General features: G+C 33.6%; 1 non-coding gene across 1 annotated transcript; it reads left to right on the top strand.

The window, feature by feature from the left end:
- The first annotated feature begins 1,506 nt into the window (after nt 1–1,506).
- Nucleotides 1,507–16,579, top strand: LOC137806842 (uncharacterized). Its single transcript, XR_016519423.1, has 18 exons — nt 1,507–1,779; nt 2,812–2,859; nt 4,106–4,189; nt 4,747–4,830; nt 6,160–6,394; nt 6,556–6,653; nt 7,521–7,606; nt 7,659–7,810; nt 8,041–8,250; nt 12,876–13,015; nt 13,087–13,284; nt 13,446–13,536; nt 13,633–13,798; nt 14,563–14,615; nt 15,379–15,583; nt 15,665–15,764; nt 16,073–16,112; nt 16,290–16,579. It is a non-coding gene; the product is annotated as an uncharacterized LOC137806842 (transcript).
- Nucleotides 16,580–17,560: the final 981 nt, after the last annotated feature.

Below are 17,560 nucleotides of genomic sequence, written 5' to 3'. Positions count from 1 at the left end.
GCTCCTTCACACCCTATGATACGTCTCAAATAACTTGTTTTGATGCTCCCCCCCATACCTCTAATATTGAAATTCACAATTAACATTAATCACCTTTTACATCCCCCTTCTTGTTGCAGTTCACCACCTCTTCATCCCTTGCTTCCATTCTCTCATATTCATTAATGGCTTCATCTTCATCTCCTCGGCATGCTATCCCACACCGCTTTCCAGATTCCCACAGGTTGATAGGATCATCCGCAGCACGATAGGAGCACCAACAGGAGTTGCACAGATTGATGTCCTTATCAGAGATTGATTCCATCGAAACACCGTCCCCACGAACCAGTTTTGCACCAGCCTTCTGAAGTCTCGCATTAATCCTTGTTGACCGTCTCGGATTGGGTACCGAATCCCCTAGTTCAGACAAAATTTTCTTCTTTCTCCTTCGTAAAGGAGAATTATACATACTTCTTGCCTTTAGTCCCCCCTCTCCTGTAAATTTTATAGCGGATGCACAGAACCATGTATCTCCTTCTGTTCCGTCATCTTCTTGAGTCCCTTCCTCTTGCTCCACACCTTTCCCTTTCTTCATGATTTTCGGCGATCCATTCTCAAGCATGGTTGTCCCATTGGGCTACCTCCATAGAGATGCTGACTTGAACCATGATTTTCCTTACTCATCGGGCCTCTTACAAGGCTTTTATGATTACAATCTCTTCTACATTCATAAACGGGCACAACTTAGTCGTACAATCCAATAAAATAAAAAATCTCAAGTTTTTTTTATCAGGAAGAAACAACTAAATTAAACCGACTCATTTAAGGATGATACAACCCTTCTGCAGAACGATAGAGACAAAAAATTCATTTCCCCATACACATATAAAAACCCAAAAGAAACCACCTACTCTACCCCCAACTCCTATCATTACTTTATTTTAATTATAATTGTGACTATTATCATTTTATTTATTATAATTATCATTACTTTATTTTATTATAATTATAATTATTTATTATAATAATTATTATTTTACTTTAATTTTATTATCATTATTTTAACTATTATAATTATCATTACTTTATTTTAATCATAATTATAACTATTATCATTTTATTTTATTATAATTATCATTACTCTATTTTAATTATAATCATCATTACATTCTTTTAATTATAATTATCATTACTTTATTAAATTATAAGTACCATTATTTTATTTTAATTATAATTATTAAATAAAGTAATACTTGGTTTAGAAGCTTAGCTTAGATGGACAGCTGTTCCCATGAATGAGTCATGTGTCAAATTCCAACTTTCAAATCATCATTCTCTTAACCACAATGAGAAGAAATATTAAACCTAAAAATAAATTCAGTTATGAAAAAACACTGGAAAAATAAAAAATAAATAGAAAAAAGAACAAAAAGTATGATATTTATTATTTTAAAAAACAAATATATGTAATCCAGTGTTAAAAAAACTTATATATTTATTCTCTCAATTTTGCAAAATTGATCTAAAAGAATAAAGATTTAGACATGTTGATGTTTTTTATGGAAACTTGTGTATGATAAGAATTGTTTTGAAAGGAGAAGAAAGAAGGAAAGGTGAAGCGATTAACAGAAAGACATCTCAGTCATATATGTGTGGTGGAGCTACTGTCTTCTCCGGTCACCAGTTATTCGGTCTTCCTCATACAACTCATCCCTACCCACCGATCAACTCGGTCACTGCCTGCTTCTTCATCTCGGATTCTGCCAAATGCTGGTGCCAATCTTCAGCTTGGTTTCAATGGTATTTTCTTTTCTCATAGAAACACATCTTTTTCTTTTCTCAATATATGAACTGTAACTGACCGAACTGACCGAACCCTAAGATGAGTTTGGAGGAAGTACTTTACTGTTTATTTCTGCTTAGGGTTTATATTAGATCATTTATAAGATTAAATTCCAATAATAGAAATAACTTGTGCATGAATACTTACATCATAAGCAGTTATCTAATAAATACTTTGATGCTGTTCTTTGAATTAATTTCACTTTAAATATTTATAAAGAATGTAGTTAAAATGAATTGACTTTCTCCAATAAACTAGAGTCTGCTTGTAAACTTCACTTCTTGGCAAAGTTAATCCCTCTGAGGTTACAGGAGAAAAGTTTGGAAGTCCCACATTGCAAGTATCAAGTCTTGGAGTGCAACTTATATATGTGTGGGGGCAACCTTATGCTTAACGTCAATTTGCTAAGATGAAATATTACTTATTACTTATTCTAGTAGGTTCGCCTGGTTCTAATAAATTTCAGTTATTATTTCAACAATACCAGAGAAACCAGATGAATACTTTTTGTTTGAGAGTTTATGAGAATTTGGATTTCAATATCTTGTACTTTACTGTTTATATTGGTATTTTGTGAAGTATTTAAGAAAAGAAATATTGAACTATTGATGATATATACTGCAAAGTGAATAGGTTTTACACAGTTGTAAATGTGATTTCTTTCAATCTGTCTTGGCACAATTGAAATTTGCTGGTGCATTTTTGATTTGTTTGTAACATGTCCCTACTCTTTGAGGGAACTATTGTATATTGTTAAGTTCTGGTTAATATCCCTCATCTCAGCTTATTGATTCACTGCTTTACATGATTGTCCTTGCCCTCACAACATAAAATTTGCAACTGGTTGATGGGTTATTTTTTCTTAGGATATTGTTAATGGTTGCAGGATTTAATTGGCATGATTGGTCTAGATGTGGGACTACCACCTCAATTTTTTATTCATTGATTTCATGTAATACATTAAGTGCTGATCTTTTTATTTCATACAGCTACAGTTTTTGGGCAGCATATTTTAATCTTCTCCATGGATTCGAAGGGTGAGTTATGTTAATATATGACTTCTCTTTTGCAGTTATTGGAATGCCACTTAAGGTACACAGTAAATAAATTTACTAGATAGACAATCATCGTAACAAAATTGTGCAAAAGAGTCATGGTTAGACCCTTTCCTAATGTTCATGTTGTCGCTGAAAAATAAGTCAACTCTAGAGGGGGAGGGTTGATAGTCGACAGTGTAATGTATGAATGTTTATGCTTTTAAAAGACTTTTGATAAAATGATGTTCGCAAAACTAAATTGTAAAGATTTATCCGCATAGACAGTCTCAAGTACACTAAAAGAGCAGAGAAAACTCGTTTTATCACTTTTTACTGAGTACACAATCTCACTCCTGGAAAACCCCCGTAAAATCTCTCCTTGAGACTAAGAAGACCAAGTATTCTCTGACACTAAGCTGCTTTTGCTTTCTTTGACATCATGTATTACTTATAAAAATTGTGTATTTGTTGTGTTGATGTTGTTCTTGTCTTCGATGTTGTTCGTATTGTTTAGGCTTCAAGAATGTGTTCATGGTAAGACATTTGATTGTGGATACTGAAACAAATCTTTGATTCTCAGAAAAGTGAAGCAGATCTTCTTGTAATCTTTAATATTCTTGTAGAAAGTTACTCCAAATAGCTTTTGGTTCTTTCTTGTTGGTCTGCTTATGTTTATCTTCGGTTTATTGATAAGTGCTGGACACTTCAAAAAAGGAAATTAAATGTACAATGTGTCTTGGGGATAACGTGTAATATATTTCCTTTTATATGTGTTATATAATTGCCATTTACATTATATTCAATCTTAAATTAAAGCAAGTAAAAATATTCACCTTATTTTAATACAGATCTTACCAGAAAGTAAATCCTTTCAGAAAACAGCACGTTGGATGCTGGATAATACTTGTTGATAAAAACAAATTATATATGCTAGCCGGCATGCTGTTTTTGTCTTATAGGAGGTTAGGTAATATAAATTCATTAAGCTCTTTAATTGATTTAGCAAGTTCCAAAGCATATGTTGTTTAACTCTGTTATTACTTCAAAACTTAATCTTGGTTGTTATTATTAAAACGTAGTGTAAATGTCATCTAATATGCTTAAACTGTCTGAGACTAGACGCTGCTTGAGTCTTAACAGTTGTTTCATGTTTCTCTTTATGCACTGATGTTTTGATTGAATGGTCCTCTGGGTCAAATGCTCTGTGTATTGTTAATATTCTGTCACTGAACCATCTTTTTTGCAGTATGCACAACTCATGCCAGCGTGCTTCACATATTCAGATGCTAAAATCTTGACAGAAAAATGTGCAACCCCAATTCTTAAGCAGGTAATCTCTTGGTAGATTCATGCTTACTGTCATTGTTGGTTTCAATTTAAATTACTCATAATGTGTTATCGAAAATGGTCAATTGGATGTATAGTCTAAAACGCTCAGTAGTTGAGTTGGCTGATATGCACGTGTCAAACTGTATACAAACAATTAATCGGATATGAAATGTCGTTTAACCTTAGTTGTAGGATTTTAACAAGATTGAACTCATTTGCTAATTGTTCCTGCCAAATTACCTTTTTTTATTCTGGACTAATAATATATTGTTAAATAAACCTTATAGTACAGAGTTCATTTTATGTAGTGTCCATGGATCATGCCAAAATTGGCAATGGCATATAGGTGTAGTTCTGCCAAGGAAATAGTTCATTTCTATAAATAGTCATTTTATGCACTCAATATCAAGTCCATCCATAGTTTTCAAACTGTTTTTTATTCTATTAACATTAGTTTCAATTTTCCCTGTAAGCATTCAATTCTACTCACAGCTTGTCTGTCTAACATAGGTGGTTTTGAACATTAAATGTATCATGTGTTGTCCTGTGCTTTTACAGGTGAAGAGTGATTTTACCAGATATTGGTATGGAGATGAGCAGCATTTGGATGAGTCATGGAAACAAATATTCTTATATGACCATGTATGTTATTTGAATTAGTGAATAGTCAATTTGGTACTTTTTATTTTTTGTATATTAATACTTCATTTTCATACTTTTAGGAATTAAACGAAAGATAAAAGTAACATTTCCTTTTCTCTGTTCTCTGCTTGTGTTTGAAATGAAACACAACACAGTACTTGAACCAATTTCAAAGCTTAAATCTGGGATGATTTGGCTCTGAACAAGAGCAAAAATGAATCCTTCTTAATACATAATGATATATTTGTGATTAACCAACCATCACATAAACTTAAACTATTAGGAGAATGCATGTGAATTTTTTTCATGCTAGAGATAGTCTTAACAAGGCTTAAATTTGGGGTGATTTGACTCTGAACATGGGAAAAGATTAATCCTTCTTTATACATAATGATATACTTGTCATTAACCAACCATCACATAAACTTAAACTATTAGGAGAATGCATGTTAATTTTTTCCAAACTAGAGATACTCTTAACAATCTTCATCCATACCTTAGTTAAACAACTAGATTGCCACTACATACACTTGTTGCAAATGGAATTTAAGCATTCTTCTTCTGTACCCTGTTATATGATCCTCAGTTTTGAGACATCATTTTATCTGTGTTGCTTCAGGGATGAGACATCATTCTTCTTCTCCTGTTCTAAAATTGATTCTTATAGAAGTATGCTACGGGAAAAGAAAATAATGGCATTTATCTAATTTTAATGTAATCGAAAAATGAGTGTATGGGTATAATAGGATGGGTAAATTTATGCTGCTGGTTCATCTATTCCCCTGTGCATACACTATCATCACTCTCTGTATTATGAGCTGTTTTAACCACATTAGGTTCCCTTGTATTCTTTTCTCATTTATTACTATTTATTTAATTTTTAAACTACATTTATGATCATTTGTTGGTATATCACGGATTTTGACCTCATCTTAGGCTTACAACTTCTATCCCTATCCTTAGCATTTATGATTACGCTTTTTTCAAGATTCTTTTTGACAAAATCGAAGCACCCAGCTTGTCTTTTCAGCATTTGTAAACAATATACTCTTGAATTGTCTCAGTCTTCTTTTTGGGTATGACAGTATGTTTGTTGGTTTTGGAATATAAAACCATGGCTAATTCCATGTTTAATTATTTTCAGTTGCATTTAGATTGACCTTGAACTTCCACTGTAATCCACTTGACATTTAATAGATGACTTATAGTAAATTAGAATAACATTTGTGTCTGAAAATTGTTCATATTTAGATTTAATACATTAATAGATTGATCAAAATAATTTAATACATTTATTACTGTAATTAATAAAGTTTATATTATAAATAGTATGGGGAAAGGAAGACAGAAGTACCCTACCAAAATTGCAAACCAGCCGTCTTCCCTTTGTTGCTCTCTTCACCTCACCATTCAAGGAGGGAATTCCTTTTCCTATTTCAACATGGATAACCGATTGTTTTCTACAAATAAGAACTTCGAGGAGGGGTTGGCCAGTGGCGAGAAATTAAAACGTTCAAATTCTTGTCCCGTTCAAATAGGGACAAATGGGAAATCTTGCCACCAAGTACTTTTATATTTTTATTTTATTTTGTGTTGCCCAATTTTTCATTTTTCATTTTGGAGTGTGGTGGTTTTGTGTTTACTCTTTGTTGTTCAGTTTGTTTCTTGATTTTGTTGTGCATTTGGACACTAACATTTTTGTTTCGTTGGTTTTCAACTGTGAAGTGCCGGAAAAAGAAAGAGGATTTTGCTGCAACATGCAAGAACTTGAAGAAAGGGAAACCTTGTCCGATTAAGTACTGCCACAAGTGCCTCTTGACTAGGTTAGTTCAACATTATAAATCTTGGGTTTTCTTTTTATTTTAGATTTGTAATTTCAAAATTATCCCATGGTTTTTTCATAAAGGCTTGATATGCTTAGCACCACTGTGGAAGAAGACATCTCAACAAGGTTTACTCCTATACTCCCACCTATCACATGCATCATATCAAAGAAATATATGAAGATGTGGGAATAGTGGAAGGTCATAGAGGAGCTAAAGGCCTTGTTTTTGGCCATGTTTATGGCAAAGCCTTTTTTAATTTGCAACATGGTCCAAAGATCCATGTTTTTGCAACAAGTATCCGAAGAAATCACAAAAATATCTTGTTTTTTTTCTTTGTACATGTCACCAGTATCCCTCATGATAGACTATCTTGTGTGAACAGGGTAGGACCATCAATAACTTTCTTGTTTTTTTATAGTGGTTCTGCCTAACTTGAGTTAGATTGTTGATTATGCTGGATACCTATGCCTTGTACAGAAAAAAAAAAATAATACATTTTGGTGGTTGCTGTGTGCTTCAACTATAGTTGCAAAACAATGAATTTCGTAGCAACTTGCAATGCAACAAACAATTTCAAATTTTCTAAAAAGAAAAAGTTTTGTTAACATTGCACACAGTAAATAACACTATTCAAAAAATATTAATTTATTTGTTTGTTAAGAGAGTTTTTTATTGTAGTCAATGTTAAGATATCAGCATCCCTTCTAAAACTATGACTAATATTGTTTTTGTAAATGTGAACAAAATGTTCTAAATACAGGGTCCAATGTGCTATACTTTTAGAGGGAATCCTAAGTATAATGATACAATACTAGTGTATATGTATTTTCTTTCTCTCATGAGGATTTTGGTACCGTGAATTAGGTATGGGGAGAATGTTGAAGAACTGACACATTTGGCTGATTGGATATGTCCAAAGTGTCGAGGGTTTTGCAACTGCAGCTTATGCAGTGAGTTTTTTTTTTCGTTTTTACTATTTGTGTTTCATACGATATCTATAAGTTCAATATGACAGGAGAGTTTCATACTGTAGGAAAAAACGAGGTGAGCAACCTACTGCTCCCCTATACCGTAATGCCAAAGAATCTGGTTTTAAGTCTGCAGCGGAAATGCTTGCGGTTAAGAAGGCTTCGGAAGTTTCAGGATTAAATAAGGTCAGTGGCATGAGTATCTTACCATCAAATGAAGTTATTGAGAAAAAAATATGCTTTTTTTTCTAAAATCTTCTCTTTTTGATAGATTTGGTTAAAAATGATCTCTTGTTTAATTGTGCAAATTCATGATTATATGATGATTATATGAGCGAAGATGTGTTTCATGATATGCTTTTTATGAGATGACCTTATAGTTGGTGGTTCATGTTCATTTTTGTTATTTATTGCAGAAACTTGAAGTACATTTCTCAGGAGAATTTGGAAAAGAAAATTGTATAGATACAAATGATGCCCCCTTCCAAGAAGAGAGCAAAACAATTGAGGAGGAAATTCTTTTATCCCCTGGCACAAAGTTGAAAGAAATATTTGGCATTGAGGTACCCTCCAAAGATGTTGGAAATGCTTTGCAACTTTTAGAGTTTTGCAAAGTGTTTGGAAAGGTATGGTTTCATGTTAACAATTTGTCTTGATGTTTTGTTTGATTAATTGTAATTCATTACTGTATTTAATAGTTGATTGACTGAATAAACACAATTGACAAATTCCTTTGTTGTTATAGAGTGATATTACAAAATTGGGACTAATTATTTTTGTTGCATAATCAGGAGAATTATGTTATAATTAAGTGCAGATTCCATTTTATATTTATTAGGACAGATTTGGTAGTGATTTGATTTTATTTGATTTGTACAGCTTTAAACACTCATTATTTCTGGCTTTCATTGTCTATTATTTCTTTCTTTAATTAGGTTGTAAAACAGTCTATAAATAGAGACTGTAATCACATTTGTAAGATATCTCAGAAATATATTTCATCTATTTCTTTCCACTTGGTATCAGAGCTCCTGATCTAGGAGACTCTGCTTCCGCAATTTTTTTTTTAGCCTTCATTGCTGTAATCATTTTCCTTGACAGCCTTCATTGTTGTAATCATTTTTCTTGACAGCCTTCATTGCTGCAATTATTTTTTTTGTTGGACAGCCTTCATTGCTGCAACTTTTTATTTTCCTTATCCTTTCTCCATTGATCACCACCACCACCTTGCACCATTGACCGTTACTGCCACCGCCATTGACCACCGCCGACCACCACTTCCGTCGCTCGCCAGAACTGCCACTGCTCGCCGGAAACCGCCACCGGAAAATTTTTCCGGCGGATTTTTTTTTTTGTGCGTGAACAGGATCAAATTTTGCCAATCTGAAAAAAGTTGGTTTTGAACTCTCATGGACTCCCTTAGTAAGCCATCTAGCTATTGTTCCTTTACTATGAGTGGTAAGAGTTCTAGTTTTTTATCCTTTAATGCTTCTAGTACTGAAAAATATCTGGATTATAGACTCTGGTGCTACTGATCATATGACACCTCATTCCTCTTTTTTTTCATCCTACACTACTTTATCCGGTAAGCCATATATTACTGTTGCTAATGGTTCCACTACCCCCATTAATGGTTGTGGTAACATTCACCTTCAACCTTCATTTCCTTTAAAAAATGTGCTTCATGTTCCCAAACTATCCAATAACCTCTTGTCTATTCAAAAGATTACCCAAGATTTAAATTGTGCAGTGGTATTTTTCCCTTCCCATTGTGTTTTTCAGGATCTTGCCACGGGGAAGACTATTGGAATTGCTAAAGAGCAGGGCGGGTTATATTATTTACAACATGAAGAAAGTAAAAAGGGTGCTAGACTACAGGCACACACTTCTAATTTTCAGCAAGGTCGTGAATCTTGGTCATCCTGTCAAATATGGCTTCAACACAGACGTCTTGGTCATCCTCCATTTAGTACCCTAAAGTCCTTATTTCCTGTTTTATTTACAAAAGTGTCTGCTGAGTCATTTCATTGTGATGTTTGTCAGTTTGCTAAACACCATCGGACAACTTTTCCTCCCAATGGTAATAAAAGTTCTATACCTTTTGATCTTATTCATTCAGATGTATGGGGACCTTCACCTATTCCTAATATCTCGGGTGCAAAATGGTTTGTTTCATTTATTGATGATTGTACTCGGGTTACTTGGATATTCCTCATGAAAGATAAGTCTGAAGTTTTTCACTTGTTTGTAAAGTTTTACAGAATGATTCAAACACAATTTGAAAGTCCAATTAAGAGATTGCGTTCTGATAATGGAAGAGAATATGTGAACCAAAACCTTTCCAAGTTCCTTGAGGAAAATGGAGTTGTTCATGAATTAACCTGTGTGGACACTCCTCAACAAAATGGGGTTGCTGAAAGGAAAAATCGTCATCTCCTTGAGGTTACTCGAGCTTTACTTTTCCAAACATCTGTTCCTAGATCTTACTGGGGGGAAGCAGTCCTGACTGCCACTTATTTGATTAATAGATTACCCTTTCGGGTTTTAGAGGGTGTTACTCCTATTCAGGTTATGACCACATTCTATCCTTCTATTCCCATGTTGAATAGTCTTCAGAATCGTGTCTTTGGTTGTCCTGCTTTTGTCCATGTTCATAGTCCTTATCGGGGTAAGTTAGATCCTCGTGCCATCAAATGTGTCTTCATCGGTTATGCCCCCAACAAAAAGGGGTACAAATGTTATCATCCTCAAAGTCGTAAAGTGTATATTTCCAAAGATGTCACCTTCCATGAAACAGAGTCTTTCTTTCCTAGTTCTCAGCTTCAGGGGGAGAGTATTCAAGAAGCTGAGGACCTTGAGTTGCCACCTTTTCCTTTGTTGCAGGATTTCGTTCTTAGGGAGGATGACAAAGACCCTGCACCAACATCATTACCAGAGAAGAATAATGAAGACAAATATTTTGGAAAACAATATCAGCGAAGGCAACAAGAACCCGTCCTGGTCGAACAACAACTTCAATTGTCTGAACCGGAGGTAAGAACTCATACCAGTGAGACTCTTGAGGACACCTTAAATACTGCTTTTGAACCTAACCTAAATGATTTACCTATTGCCTTGAGAAATGAAAAAAGATCTTGTGCCAAATATCCTATATCCCAATTTGTGTCTACAGAAAAACTTTCTATGCAGCACCAGAGTTTTCTTTCAGCTATTGATTCTATCAAAATCCCTTCATCGGTACAAGAAGCCTTAAAAGATGAGAACTGGATTCGAGCCATGAATGAAGAAATGAGCGCGTTAGAAAGGAATGAGACTTGGGAAATTGTAGAGAGACCAAAAGATAAGAAAGCAGTGGGTTGTAGGTGGATATACACAGTTAAGTATAAGTCTGATGGCACACTCGATCGGTATAAAGCAAGGTTGGTTGCAAAAGGGTACACTCAAACCTATGGGATCGATTATGAGGAGACTTTTGCTCCAGTGGCAAAAATGAATACCGTCAGGATTATTCTCTCCCTGGCAGCACACTTTGGTTGGGCAATGCATCAATTTGATGTTAAAAATGCCTTCTTGCATGGAAGCTTGGAGGAAGAAGTATACATGGAGATTCCACCTGGTTATGGTATTGTTAATGAAGGGAATAAGGCGTGCAGACTTAAGAAGGCCCTATATGGTCTTAAACAATCACCTCGTGCTTGGTTTGGAAGGTTTACTCAAGCTATGGTATCTTTGGGGTACCGACAAAGCCAAGGTGACCATACTTTGTTTATAAAACATTCTCAGAATGGTAAACTCACTCTACTTTTGGTCTATGTAGATGATATGATTATTACAGGTGATGATGAGATTGAAAAACAAAATTTGAGGGAGAGACTAGCTGCTCAATTTGAAATGAAGGATCTTGGGAAGCTAAAGTACTTCCTTGGGATAGAGGTTGCTTACTCGAGACAGGGCATCTTTATTTCTCAAAGGAAATACATCCTTGATCTTCTCAAAGAGATTGGTAAGTTGGGTTGTAAGCCCACTGGAGTGCCAATAGAGCAAAATCATAGGATTGGGAATGATGAGGAAAACCCAAAAGTGGAGAAGACACAATATCAAAGACTTGTGGGAAAACTCATTTATCTTTCACACACTAGGCCAGATATAGCCTATGCAGTTAGTGTGGTTAGTCAATTTATGCATGATCCAAGAGAAAGACACTTGCAGGCAGTAGATAAAATTATTCAGTACTTAAAAGCCTTTCCAGGAAAAGGATTGCTATTCAAAAAGGGGGAAAACTTATCCATGAAAGTATATACTGATGCTGACTATGCAGGATCGATTGTTGATAGGAGATCCACCACAGGGTACTGCATGTTCTTGGGTGGAAATCTAGTGACATGGAGGAGCAAGAAGCAAAATGTAGTTGCAAGATCAAGTGCAGAGGCAGAATTTAGAGCCATGGCTCAAGGGGTGTGTGAACTCTTATGGATGAAGATTATACTTGATGACCTAAAAATAAAATATGAAGCTCCTATGGGTTTGGCATGTGATAATAAGTCCGCTATCAGTATTGCACACAATCCGGTTCAACATGATCGAACAAAGCACGTAGAGATAGACCGACACTTTATTAAAGAGAAGTTGGATGATGGTCTTATAGCCACTGAGTACATCCCTTCAAGACTCCAATTGGCAGATATGTTTACTAAGGGACTTTCCACAAAACAATTCGAAGATCTTACTTGCAAGTTGGGAATGATAGATATACATTCACCAACTTGAGGGGGAGTGTTGCATAATCAGGAGAATTATGTTATAATTAAGTGCAGATTCCATTTTATATTTATTAGGACAGATTTGGTAGTGATTTGATTTTATTTGATTTGTACAGCTTTAAACACTCATTATTTCTGGCTTTCATTGTCTATTATTTCTTTCTTTAATTAGGTTGTAAAACAGTCTATAAATAGAGACTGTAATCACATTTGTAAGATATCTCAGAAATATATTTCATCTATTTCTTTCCACTATTTTTATCAAATATTATACAACTTAAAAGTCAAGTTTTCGATGATTTTGTAGTTGGTCATTTAATGGTTTCACCATGAATAATATTCCCTCCTGTTACATTAAATTATATATTCTAGAAATAATGACATTATTATCACATGCGTAATTATTGTTTTATGGTTATGATATTGCTGCCATTCATAATATATTTATTAAGTATTCCTTCACATTTATTCTTGTGTGTAATTTTAATCAGGCTCTCGATCTCAAGGAAGGAGAAGCCGAAGCCATACTAGAAGAATTAGTATGTAAACAAAACATGCATGGAGAAAACACCTTCTTGATTGAATTTCATATTAGAGTGTTGGACTTGATCCTAAACAATTCGAGAAATGAGTGAGTTATCTCTTACAACTTTTGTTTGGAGTTTTGGGTGATTAAGTTCCAAATGGATGACTTTGATGTAGGTCTCCATCCTTACCTACTAGGGATGGAAATAATTCATGGTTGAAACATGGGGAAGATTTAATCATGAAATCGTATCATATATTAAATGATTTTCCTTTGGATTGGCTTCAAGAAGGAATCAGTGAATATTATAAGTTGGATTTGTCTAAAAAGTTTAAACTGATGACTTTTCTTTGTGACGAAGCTCTGAACACTGAGTAAGTATTTCAAGTCTAGTTAGAAAATATCCTTTTTCTTTGTATTCTTTCGTTTTATTACTTTCACCACTTTATCCTTCTTTTTGTTGTCTTTTTTTTCTTCCATTTTTTGTTGTCTTAATATCATTTAAATTGGTTGGAAACTTGCTTAATATGTCCAGGAAACTGAGGAGTTATATTCATGAGGAAAATTCAAGACATGCAAAAGAAGTGAAAGAAGCAAAACATAAGGTTGCTGCAACTAAGGAAAAGGTAATAGAAACAAAGGTATTATGCTCTTTGTATATGGATTATCCTTGCTGCTGTTATATTGTGTTCATAATAATTTCATGTGCATGTTATTTACAGGTAAAGTGTCTTGAGAAGAAGTTGCGGAGTGAGAAGGCCAAAGTTGTTCATTCAAGTGTGTCTCCCTTTCCGATGGAGGAGCATGAAGCTCTTCTTTCAAAAATAAGAATTGAGGTTGATGAAGCACACACTGATATGCTTGGGTTAAAGGGCATAACTCAAAAAGGTATGTCATGATTAATCGATTATGAATTATTATCATCATTGATGTTATCTTGCCTAAAGTTCTTCCCACTTTCATTTTCTTAGGTCAAAATGTTTTGGTGTGATACATAAATCCATAGTTCAAAGTTATCCAAGTTGTAAACAAGCAATCATTAGCAAAAGATCCTAAAAGCAGAATAAAATGTTGGTTTTGTTTTATGATCACACTAGGATGAAAAATAACTAATATGTATGACAAACATCTATTGGTACATAGGTTTAGTCTTAGGTTTTACAATAATTTTGTTTGCACTATATGCTTTTATCATTTTATAACATGTTTCTCTTGCACAACAACATTCACTTACACAACATCCTATAAAATGTTTAATTTCTCAGTTTAAATTCATCAATTTTGTATTTTACTAAACATTTAGCTAGGTCTTGGTTTGATAAAGAAATAATTTAAAGGGTGCACTTCCAAAAGGTATTATACGGGCTATGTAAATTAATCATTATGTTATAACGCCTAAAGTTTTCACATAATACACAATAACATTCAATTATGCAACATCATATAAGGTTTTAAATTCCATTTGATTTAAATTCACCATTTTCTTATGAAAAATGATTGTTTGCTGCAAAGCATTTATTTTTGAAATGGTTTCATAAATATATTACTGCTCTTGGAATGGAAAGTTTGGGTACATATTGTTGCTTGATATCTTGTAAGAATTTAATTTTTTGCTATTGTAAAGGTTGTCATTTGTTCTTTTAATGTTACAGCGAAATTAGGTTGTGATGCTTTGAGGATCAAACCTGAATTTGTAGATGATCCAGCCGGTTGACCTGAGTGCAAGAGTCTTGCCACGTCAAAGGTTTCTCCTTCTCGATCAGCTTTGCACCACGTTAGCCTCTGTCCTTCGCGTCTCAATTCTTCTCAAGAACCTGCGGAAAACAGAGTGGTGTCACTGCGGCCGATCGCGCTTCGACGCTCAAGTCAGTGACGGAATCACCAAATACTCAGAAAGAATATCAAAACTCAAGGAACCGTGCGCAGTGAATCTCAGTGTTCTGAAAAGCGTACCTCGAAAGTCTGTTAAGAGTTCCTTATATACCTGAGCGTTTCTCTCTCCTGACGGTTACACCTCTGGACACGTGGCTCACATCCAACTGTACACGTGTCACCATCTGGATCCCTCTCCACTTGAGCGTCACTTCTACTCTTCCAGCTATTCGACTAAGTTACCCATGCAAGGAGTGACTTGGTACACAGCTTCCTTGGAGCGCGACCCCTTAAGCGGTGAGTGCGGGGTGTCACCATGCACACCTTCTCTGTGGTCTCGCCTGCCGCTATCACGATCTGCTTCACTTGCACATCATGCATGTTCTGGAAAACTGTTCCCTTGCCCCGACCTCTGGCTAGGGAGTTATCATCTGATAACCTCGTCCTCCGTACTTGTACCTCTTGAAAGCCTTAAGCAAGCCTTCCTGATCTTTCGGCGATGTGCCCCTTTCGGCGGTCTCTAACCACCTGATCTCCTAGAACTCACATACGGCGACTATGACGCAAACTTGGTGACCGCCGGTTATACATACTAGAGATCGGAGAACGCCAAGCCAACAATTGGTGACTACACACGATGTCCTTCCCTTTTGTCAGCCAGATGTCCCGCTCAACACGCCTATATTATCGCTTGCCGTCACGTCATCACTTCCGATTACCTGATCGGTACAGTAGGCAATAACGATCAAGCATTCTGGAATTTTAGAAGTTGCAGTAGTGAATATACTGTTATTTTGCAAGGTAACACTTAAAATCCATTTGAAATGTTTATAGAATTATGATTGGGGTTTAGCAAGTTTTCTAAAAGAAAGCAACACGCAGAAATTAAAATAGAGGATGAAATTGCCAAAGCACTAGAAGAAAAGTGGTATGTTTATGGTCCTGACAAGAAGGAAGAGGTTCATAAATATATTTCCGAAAGGTGAGTTCATTTCTTAAATTTATAGTGGATTGTTCGTGTGGTTTTAGATTCTGGACATGATATTGGAAAGTTTGAATTCTTTATATTTTATCCATGAACATGATGTTAAATAGTTAGCAAAGCTAGCTTTTTATTAACTATCATTATTTTATCTATTAATTAAGAAGTATAATGAAATATGAAAATTGAATTTGAAGAAGTTATTTAAGAGACTTCAAGGTTTATGATGTAATGATAATGTGATATTTTATTTCTCGACTAAACCACAACTACTCAATTGCATGTTTCTTTTCTAACTTGGTTTGCAGGTCTAAAAGACTTAACCGGCATAAGGTTTCTCACGAACTTGTAAGTGAAGCAAGTTTGTAGAATTTTTGTGGTTAGTGTCTTTATATTTATGAGACTATTGTAAATTTATCTAATCATGATATTAGAAGTAACGTTATTTTTAACATGATATACATTTTATTTTAGATTTGTGGATATGATTAAAATCATGGAATAGTTTTTCTTGTGTTTTTGCAGGTTTTGGTAGAAATCTTTGATGGGAAAATAAAGGATTTTTTGATGTTAGAAAAAGAGAATTAGATTTCAATGTAATTACTTTTTATTTTTCTTCATTTAAATAGTTAGACAGGGGAAATAATGTATTGTAAATATTCCAAATGAGCTCAATTAATTATTGGCAATCTAAGAAAGAATATTAGGTCTTTTAACAATATTAGAAAAGTTGAGTTGTATATCTATATGGTTCAATATTTTATACATACTCATGTAATAGGTTTATTTGTGATTTACATGATTTTTTTAATTAATTATCATCCCCACTTAAAGTATGTTAATTGAGCAGTGATTTCACCATGCATTATTATCTTATTCTTGTAATAAATGTATTATTATCTTATTCTTGCGATAATAAAGTCTGTGTTGACTTTTGATGTGATTTATATTGTGAAAATTAAAAGTGAAGTAAAATAGATTTAATATTTTTAGGATATTTTAAATGTAGATTATAATGAGGTAAGAATAAGTTTTAAAATATGATTTTTATTTATAAGACATCTTTATAAATGTAGAACTTTTAAACAATTTTCATATTTTTAAAAATTATTACATTTTTTTCTTTTTTACAATTTTCTATATATTCTTTTAATTCTTAAAAAAAATATTATCTTTCGTCTCTTACAAGAGACCATTATGGTAGAGATAAAAATATAAAATTAGAAAAAAGTTAATATAATTTGAAATCACTTTAGTAAATATTTTATTTAATTTTTGCAAACTTATATCCAAGAGTTGACAGATGCTTTTAGATAAATTGTTAGTTCAATACAATAATTACTTATATACTTTCATTTTAGTATAATAAAAAAATTAGTCATAGTATAATAGTTTATTTATATATTTTTACAAAAACGAATAACTAAGACTTCTATATTTATAAAACAAGTAAAGAATAAAAAAATTCAATAAAGGTTATTTGCATTAATTTTTTTCTAATAAATATATAAGACAATTAGTTACTTTAATAGCTAAAAAAAACAAAATTAATGGAATTAAAGTTTTTATATTAAGAATTTTTTTTTTCCTTTTTGAACCAAAAATAAAATATGTTAATACTTATTGTATTGAACTGAATATTTATTCTTATTTTATGAGCATGATTTTTTCTACCTTTACACGATCCCAACAAAGTCAAGAATCTAAAGTGTTTGATGCATTTTCACTAAAAATATGTCACTTAATTCATTACCTATCAAGAATGATGTATCTTGGGATGTCTTATAAGAAAAAAG

This window comes from Phaseolus vulgaris, chromosome 3 (genome assembly GCF_051622355.1).
Source record: "Phaseolus vulgaris cultivar YP4 chromosome 3, ASM5162235v1, whole genome shotgun sequence".
In the NCBI taxonomy this organism is placed as follows: domain Eukaryota; kingdom Viridiplantae; phylum Streptophyta; class Magnoliopsida; order Fabales; family Fabaceae; genus Phaseolus; species Phaseolus vulgaris.
This window is presented reverse-complemented; position numbering and strand designations above follow the sequence as displayed.